Source organism: Chenopodium quinoa, unplaced genomic scaffold, assembly GCF_001683475.1.
Source record: "Chenopodium quinoa cultivar QQ74 unplaced genomic scaffold, ASM168347v1, whole genome shotgun sequence".
NCBI lineage: Eukaryota > Viridiplantae > Streptophyta > Magnoliopsida > Caryophyllales > Amaranthaceae > Chenopodium > Chenopodium quinoa.
In genome coordinates, this window is record NW_018743599.1 from 1 (window position 1) to 10,411 (window position 10,411).

Here is a 10,411-nt window from a genome sequence, read left to right on the forward strand (position 1 = left end):
TTATGAAGTTTTTATTTTTATTTATTTTTTATTTTAACATTACATTGTTATTAATTTGTATGTTGCCAATGGATAGTGATGACCCCACAATCTTTAAAATCTAAAAGATCCGCCACTGACTACCAACATAATTTTGATTTAAAATAATATTTTAAATGAAAAATAGAATTATATATTTTTTCAATAATGTTGGGCATATTTGTCAATGCATATAATTTTTAAAATTATCAATTATTACTTTTAAAACAACACTTTGAGGCTAATTGAATATATAAAAATTTTAAGTAGTAATATTTGATTTTATATAATAGCTTAGTGTGAAAAGTAAGTCTAAGTGAGGCATATGTGAATTAATTTTGTATATGTCAAATTCAAGCTTGTACACAATATTTATGTTTTTATAATATAATAAAAAAAGAATAGGGTTATAAACAAAATTTAAACCAAAATATATGTTATCACTTTTTTAATACGGAGTACTTTACTGACTAAACCTAACTGACAATAATTATATATATATATATATATATATATATATATATATATATATATATATATAATGAATGCACTATCGCATCGAGACTTCACTTCTGTACAAGTAGTATGTAAATCTCTTAACCTAATTCATTTTACTCAAGTACTTATTTCAAATAAAGCAAAAGCAAAGAAAAGGAAAGGTGACCCAATGAGCAAAGAATTACATGTTTAGAATGCGTTGCATGGACACATAAAAGTGGTATGTACCACTTTAACATTGCATGAGTATACAGAGTAACGGTGTTTATGTTGTGGTCATCCACATTACCATATGTTTATTCATTGTCTCTATATCTTGGTTTTTATGTAGACATACTTTGTTAAAGGTGTCCTCATATATTGCATGATGTTGATGTCTTAAACTTACTTGCCACAATTTATTAGTGGCCAAATTTTAAGTTGTTATGTCTCTATCAAAGTTGAGGGGTGCACCACCTAATTTAATCATGCAATTAAATAGTAGACAAATATGGATGGCTATATATTGATGATGTTTCTTTCTTTGAGTTTTCTTTGAAGTTACTCTAGTTCTTTATAAAGTTTTATTGTGTTCCACTTTTCAATTTCTTTGTAGGACTTGAGGGTGGTTCATCATTTTCACAAAATTGCATCTATCAATTAGTCGTTTTTATTGGTTATTAAGGTTAAGGGGGCAATGAGCTACTCCCCTTATTGCCATATAGTTTTGAGGTGAAACCTACTTAGTTGTATAAAGTGGATACTTGTGACGGGTGTGGCCCCAGACCCGTTTATCAGCTAGTTGTCTCATTGATAGATCTTCCTCACGTAATGAAATAAATTATTCACATGGTTATAATCCACTAATAATCACCATAATTTTCCCCATAAATGAATATTTTTGACTTAATTATGTAATTTATTAGCCTACATATATGAACCAATATATCTTAAAGTTGCGTATGAATAACGACCCCCTTAAGTAGGCAAACAAGCTATGATGCCTTTTTTTTTTTGTAAATTTTTTTTTTTAATTTTTTTTTTGTTTGTTTGTAATGTTTCTCTGTTCTTAATACCCTTGAGAGTGGGAAGGTAAGGAAATCCCTACCTCAAGGATTGATCTCATAACTTCATAATAGTGAGATATAATCCTTACACAAGCAAGAATATAACTGGAGCACTACTACAATTTCACTTCTTCTTACTTCTTCCTTCACTGATTAAAAAACTTTCTACCGGTAAAATCATTAATACATTATCAGCACCAATTCCTATTCAGGTATATTTATACCTACTTCTCAAAATTATAAACAAATAAACACTATCTACTTCTAAATGTTTTGAGCAGTATGCTCTATAGTTGCCCATATTTTGGGATCCTCTATACCAAAAATTCAAACATTTACTGTATCAAAACAACGGTGGAGAAATTCTCTTATTTATGAATTAATTACTATTCTCCCTTGTTTTATTCATGTTGATGTTTTTGTTTAATTCATGCATGTTGATATTAGATGAAGCCTTTTTACACTTATTATTTTTCTTCTTTTACGTACTTTTTGTGTTTCTTTCCGTTTTCGAACCCATGATCTTTTATAGATGTTAGGGCTCTCGGGCCACTATGGCTTGCATTCCCAGTGTGATAACCTTTTACAATTATAAATACTTATATTTGGACCATAATTTTGCCAGTACATTAAACTATGATATGATATTTTTTACAATTGTACAAAATAGTAACGGATAAACCTACCTCTATAAAAGACAGATTTTCCCCTGATTTTCACCACAAATCCGTTATCCTTTCCCATTTTTTTTTTCTTTATCCAAAAATCACCCAAAATTTTTCACCCCTTCTTCTCCAATATGTTCCCCGACAGCAACCAAAACACCCACACCTTCACCTTTGAGGAAGATTTAAGGAAGATAAAACAATATTTTCTTCTAATTATGGCGCTTGTAGTTCTGTTAGTAGCAATATTAATTTTTGTCATGATGTACAAGTGAAGTTTGTTTATTTTGTCGTTTTAGTAGATTAAAAGCATGTTTTTGTTTTGTTATGTTGTTTTGTTAATCATCATTGTATAATATTACCGTTATTATAATTATTATTACTACTGTTGTTGTTGTCGTTTTGCTGTTTATGCGACTAATATGATTTAATTTTGCCTAATTATATAAATTACTCACAATAATAAACCAAGGGGGAGAAAGAACTATATTATTTATGGTTTATTATTGTTAAATAAGTTTAATTATCACGTGTTTCATTAACAAACTATAAATATGGAAGAATTAAACATATGTGTTGTACATATGATTTATTATTATAAACTAATTATCACGTGATTTGTTGTAGTTAAAATGGGAGATCTTATGAAAAGACAATTCAACATCCTAGATTTATCTGGAAAGAAATTTTTGGAATGGAAAGTAGATGCCATGATGAATTTAAAAGCTCAAGGGTTGGAGCACACTGTTAAAGTTAATAAAAGTCCCTCTGGTCAAACAATTGATACTACCACTTCTGCAATGACGGTTGAAAAACCTGTTACTGAACAAGAAAAGGCAAAAGCCTTAGTGTTACTAAGGCATCATTTACACGAAGGCCTTAAAACTGAGTACATAATGGTTGAAGATCCCAAGGAATTATGGGATTTGGACACCACAAAAGGGTGCTCCTTCCTAAGGCGTTATTTGACTGGATAAATTTACGGTTCTAGGATTTCAAATTTGTAATTGATTACAATTCAACCATACATGAGATAGTATCTATATTGAGATACTGTGATCATCCAGTCACCGATGAACAAATGATTGAAAAAACACTCACTACCTTTCATCAAGCAACATACTATTGCAAGAATAATATCGTGAAAGAGGTTTTAAAAAGTTTAATGAATTAATGAGTGTATTTCTTGTTGCGGAAGAAAATAATGATCTTTTGTTGAAAAATCATAATCTTAGACCAACTGGGTCTTTGGCCACTCATCATGAAGCAAATGCAACAAGTTCTTATCCACCCAAGGCAAATGCTGCACGAAGAGGTGGATGTGGAAATTACAATGGCCGTGGAAATTATCGCGGACGAGGCCGAGGACGTGGTAGAAATAATTTTCAAAGAAACAGTAATTTCAAAAATTTTGAAAAAAGAAGGGACAGTCGTCTAGAAGCCACAAACAAACTCCTTCAAAAGGAAAAGACACATGTTACAGATGTGGCATGACAGGGCATTGGGGACGTACTTGTCGTACGGCCAAACATTTGGTAGACCTTTACCAGGCTTCTGTAAAAGGTAAAGAGAAAAATGCAGAAGCAAATTATGTTAATGAAGAAAATGCTCCATGTCCTACCCTTGATGTGTCCAATTTGTTTCAGGAAAATGTAAGCACTATTTTCGGGTCAACAAAATTAATTGAAGGATCTGGAAAGGCTTGTATAATGCTTTCAAATGGAACAAACTTGATGATCAATAATGCTTTATACTCGAGTAAATCTCGAAGAAATCTCATAAGTTTTAAAAATGTACGCCAAAATGGCTATCATTTAGAAAAAATTACAAACGGGTCAAAAGGAGTATTTATGCCTCACGGTAGGAAAATATGGCAAGAAAACACATTTATGAGAAATTGCCAGCATACTCTTCGGGGTTATATCGTATAAACATACGATCCCTAGAAATCAATATGATATCTAACCAGAAGTTAGATGACAAACATTTGATTATACTATGGCATGATCGTTTGGGACATCCAGCAACTGGGATGATGCAAAGAATAGTAGCAAATTCAGTTGGACATTCAATAAGAAATGTCAAAATTCCTCAATCGGATGAATTGACATGCTCTGCATGTTCACTTGGCAAATTAATAATAAGACCATCTATGAACAAAATTGCTATTGAATCTCCGAAATTCTTGGAAAGAATTCAGTAAAAATATTTGTGGGCCAATTAATCCGGCATGTGGACCATTTCGATATTTCATGGTTTTAATTGATGCTTATACACGATGGTCACATGTCAGTCTACTTTCAAGTAAAAATGTTGCCTTTGCAAAATTACTTGCCCAAATTATCAAATTACGAGCACAATTCTCGAATCATACAATAAAGAAAATAAGACTCGACAATGCTAGGGAATTTACATCCCAAACATATAATGATTATTGTATGTCAATTGGAATTGATGTTGAACACCCAGTAGCTCATGTTCATACACAAAATGGTCTAGCTGAATCACTAATTAAGAGATAGCAATTGATTGCAAGACCATTAGTAATGAGGTCAAAATTGCCATCATCTGCGTGGGGACATGCTATAATACATGCAACGACACTAATTAGATTGAGACCTACATCTTATCATAAAGTCTCACCACTACAACTTGTTTGTGGTCGAGAACCAAGTATCTCACATCTAAAAATATTGGTTGTGCTGTATATGTTCCCATTGCTCCACCCCAACGAACAAAAATGGATCCACAAAGAAGGCTGGGAATTTATGTTGGGTTTGAATCCCCCTCTATAATTAAATATCTTGAACCATTGACTGGTGACTTATTTATGGCTAGATTTGCCGACTGTCACTTTAATGAAGCAGTATTCCCAGCCTTAGGGGGAGAGAAAGTGGACCCACGCAAGAAAGAAATAGGACTTATTTGAAATGCAACAAAACTGTTGATGTTAGACCCACGAACAAATATGTTTGAACAAGAAGTCAAGAAAATTGTTTATTTACAAAGTGTTGCAAATCAATTGCCTGATGCATTTGTAGACACAAAGAAGGTGACAAAATCACATATATCAGCAGAAAATGCCCTTGCACGTATTGAAATCCCAACTGATAATAAGGCCATTGAGAATGAATCTCAAGCACGCAGAAAGCGTGGGAGACCACTTGGTTCAAAAGATTCTAAACCAAGGAAATTGAAAAGATTGGATGGAATTGAGAATGAGACTAATGATGTTCCCCCATCAGAAGGTCAAGAAAGACTAATGTGGATGAAAGTAAAGAAAATGATGATAATCCAAAAGGGGACGAACAAGAAGACAATTTCAATGAATTACGTCTTTACCAAGACTCATTGGAATAGGAAAGATGTTATTGTGGATGAAATATTTGCAAATTCCATCGCAATCGACATTGTGTCTGATGAAAATGATGTTGAACCAAGAACAGTGGAAGAATGTCGACACAGGAGTTATTGGCCAAAGTGGAATGAGGTAATGCTGGCTGAGTTAAAGTCACTTGAAAAACAAGAAGTTTTCAGAAAAATAACTCTTACACCAACATGTGTAAAAATCCGTTGGATACAAATGGGTATTTGTGAGAAAACGTAATGAGAAAATGAGATAGTTAGATACAAGGCAAGACTTGTAGCCCAAAGATTTTCTCAAATTCCAGGGATTGATTATGAAGAAACATATTCTCCAGTAGTTGATGCAACTACATTAAGATTTCTGTTAAGTTTGACAGTCACAAAAGGACTGCAAATGTGTTTAATGGATGTAGTGACTGCGTATTTGTATGGGTCACTCGATACAGACATTTACATGAAAGTCCCTGAAGGACTTAAAACTATCAAAAACCATAAGCCTAGACAATTACTTTCCATAAAACTAAAAAGGTCACTTTATGGATTGAAACAATCTGGAAGGATGTGGTATAATCGTCTCAGTGAATACCTTGTGAGAGAAGGGTTCAAGAACAACCAAATTAGTCCCTGTGTTTTCATAAAGCGATCACAATAAGGATTCGCTATTATTGCAGTTTAAGTTGATGATTTGAATATCATCGGAACCCCAAATGAACTTGAGAAAACTGCAAAATACTTGATGAAAGAATTTGAGATGAAAATTTTGCCTTGGATTGCAAATTGAGCACTTGAGTCATGGTATTTTTGTCCATCAATCAAACTATACAGAAAGAGTTTTGAAAAGATTCTTCATGGACAAAGCAACTCCAATCAACTTCCCAATGGTTGTTCGTTCTTTGAATATGAAAAACGATCCATTCAGACCCCGAGAAGAAAATGAAGAAATTCTGGGTCCAGAAGTACCAGAATTAAGTGCAATTGGGGCCTTAATGTACTTAGCTAACAACACTAGACCGACACAGCTTTCTCTGTGAACTTGTGAGCCAGGTACAACAATGCACCGACATACAGACATTAGAAGGGAGTCCGACACTTACTCCGATACCTACAAGGGACTCAAGACCTTGGTTTATATTATGAATCGAAACAACATGCTGCTCTCATTGGGTATGCAGACGCAGGATACTTATCGGATCCTCAGAATGCCAAGTCACAAAATGGATATTTGTTCACTTATGGCGGCACTGTTATATCATGGAAATCAACAAAGCAGACATTGACTGTGACATCCTCAAATCATGCAGAGTTGATAGCCCTTTATGAAGCAGGACAAGAATATGTATGGCTGAGGTCGATGATTAATAATATCCAAGAAGAGTGTGGGATGAAAGCAATAACAGAAAATCCAACCACCATCTTTGAAGACAAATACAACATGCATCTCTCAAGTAACTGAAGGATATATTAAGGGAGATAGGACAAAACATATATCCCCAAAACTATTCTTCACACATGATCTGCAAAAGAATGAGGAAATAGATATCCAGCAAATTCAGTCTTGTGACAACCTTGCCGACCTGTTCACCAAATCACTTCCTTCCAAGAAATTTGAGCAATTAGTTCACAAAATTGGAATGCGACATCTTCGTGAACTATGTTGAAATCAGGGGGAGCATTATATGCACTGCACTCTTTTTTCCTTCGATCAGGTTTTTATCCTACTGGGTTTTTCTTGACAAGATTTTTAACGAGGCAGTATACCAAAGCATATAATACAATATATTGTTGTACACTTTTCCCTTAGCCATGGTTTTTATCCCATAGAGTTTTATCTAGCGAGGTTTTTAATGAGGCAACATATATTTTTTCTTTTCTATATGAGTATGGCCATTCAGGGGGGAGTGTTAGAAGATAAGTCTAATAAGTTGAATGCCAATTATTGATTTGACTATACAATGCTCATATAGGTCCAAACACTTGTGAACTCATATGACTATATATGAGTAATTATTGTACTCTTAGTATAACTTATGGCTATATATACAATGCCATGTAAGTATAAGTTACACAAGCAAGAATATAACTGGAGCACTACTACAATTTCACTTCTTCTTACTTCTTCCTTCACTGATTAAAAAACTTTCTATCGGTAAAAATATTTAACACTATCCAACTTATACAATGACAACTGTTGACAATAAAAAAAATACGGAGTAAGTAATTGTAACAATAACAATTCTTGAAAGTTTGAATCATTCAAACCGGCCACATGGTTATAATAAGTGTAGTCTAATGATATTCATCTAATTGTAAGTTTAAAAGTTCAATTTTTATAAATTTCAAACATGCAAAATTGAATATATCTATCTACCTATAACTATATCTATACTTAGTATTTAAGAACACAAACCACGTAAAAATCATTCATACGCCACATGTCATATCACAAATCACTTATATGCCACATGTCATATCACAAATCACTTATATGCCACATGTCACCTCCCTTAATATTTTCTTTTTTACATTCCCATTTTAATATAAAAATTAAAATAAATATATTATATAATATTAAAGTCTTTATGCATTCCGTAACTTGCAAATTTAAGTAGGAAAGTGAAGTGTTTCATTTCTAGTAAAAGAAAATAAAGTTGAACTAATTAAGTACACATTACATAAACATATGAAGTATAATAAAATATTCCTAAAAAAAAAAACCCTAGTCGTCTCCTCTCTATTTTTTCTCTCTAGGGTTCTTAAAAAAAAGGTGTTTCATAGGCCGAAAATACTCAAATTTCTCCGGAAATTTGGCTATTTCCGACCCTTTCCCTTTACTTTCTTTATGTTTTTGTTATTAAATTCAATAAATCTACACTCTTTGAAGGTAGTAAGTATCCTTATAGTGGGTTTGAGTGTAGAAAGTGCCCCTATGGTGGGCTTTGTTCAATTCTAGTTTTGTTTTTGTTTTTTGAGTTTAGTATGGTACAAGTTGATGGGTAAAGATTTGTGCGAGATCAAAAAAGAAGTTAATCCTTCGATTAGAATCACATGAATCAGATGAAAATTTTCTTCACGACTACAACAGATCGATAGACCCCCTTGTCGAAAAAAGTTGTAAATTACAGTGATATAAAAGTGAGTATGAAGAATGTACGATTTGCAACAACGATCGTAGCTCTGCTGAAAGGAAGCTTTTATTTGATTCAATTATCATGTATTTATTAAATTTAAATCTCTTTGTAGAAGTCGTATGACTTTTTATTTATGAACAAATCTTTATTAAAAAAAAATAAATAAATAAAATAAAAATAGTCCTTTCATCTTTTAAAATATAACTTAAACTAATATGTCATTTTATATCCCACAATATTCATGTAAAATACCTAACTAAATTCCTTGATCTTCTTCCACAATTCCACCCTCACTCTTTTTTTCGTTTAAGTTTTAGCAGTGAACTTCATTCAACTCAATGGTCATGAAACAATTACTTCATACATTATATCAAAATTTCCAACTATTGAAAAACATACCTACATATAAAAATAGCCTAAGTAATAACACGTGCATCGAACGGGCCAAAAGGCTAGTTAATGATAAAATATGAACAATGAAGACCATGCAAATGACAAGTTGCTCTCTTAAAAACAAAGGGACTATAATAAATGGCTTTATCATAACCTTACAAGAGTGATGGCAGAGGGTCTAGTTAATAGGAGACCTGCCCCGTACCCGTCCCGCCCTAGTGGGGTAGGGATGGAGGATGATTGGCGGGTGATGGGGCGAGGATGGGTATAAAAAGTGTACCCACCACGGGTGATGGATTGGGTATGGACTTTAGACTAGACCCAATCCATATGGCCATACCTACCCCACATATACCTGCCTTAGTGACTTATAATAAAATAGTTTAATATATAACATATTGTATAAGTAAGCTTAGTATAATTGTATAAATAAGTATAATTGTAAAATATTTAGTAGATTAAATTGAAAGAGTCTAGCTAGATACTATTATAAAAAAAATTATAATCTATGGAAACCCTAAAGCCTAGTAAGACACTCTATAGTGGCAGCGGGTATGGGGCGGGTTTGGGGTAGGCATGGATATCCAAGTGGGTGGTGGGAAGAGTACGGATATTAACTTTTATTCTTTGGGGCGGAGATGGATGTGGGTATTGTACCCGCCATGAAAGGTGCGTGGGTGAATATGAGTATAAGACTTTTAGGTGGAAATGGATTTGGAGGTACCAACCTCTGCATCGAACCTGTCCCATTGCCATTCTTAGATTACAACAATAAAATACTAACAAATTACATGAGAAAAATGGATTTACCTATAATAATTTTGTTGGAACTGATAGGCTTATCGCGTACCTAACAAAAATAACCTAACTATTCCTTCTAACTGTGTAGTAGGGCAAGTAAGGATCGAATCCCAAGAGACTATGGTTCATTCAATTAATCAGACTCAATTAATCACTAAGCACGTGACCAATCAATAATGGATGATAATAATCAACTAATTTATTAAATAACACAATTAACTAGAGGAAATATTAATCAATAAACTAAAGCATCCAAGATCAAGCATCACCACGATTATGATTGATAAACTAATAAATCTACCCCCAATATATAAATCAATTGACAAGAAGAAAAGCAATCCCTAATAATAATACCAAAGGTCTCTTCCGAGTTATCAATGGCTTCCCAAATTAACTATCAAGCCTACTTCCGTGGAATCAAGCGAATAAGGGACATTAAACACCATGCCTAGATTCCTAATTATTCAATCATCTACTTCCGTGATGATCTTCAAAC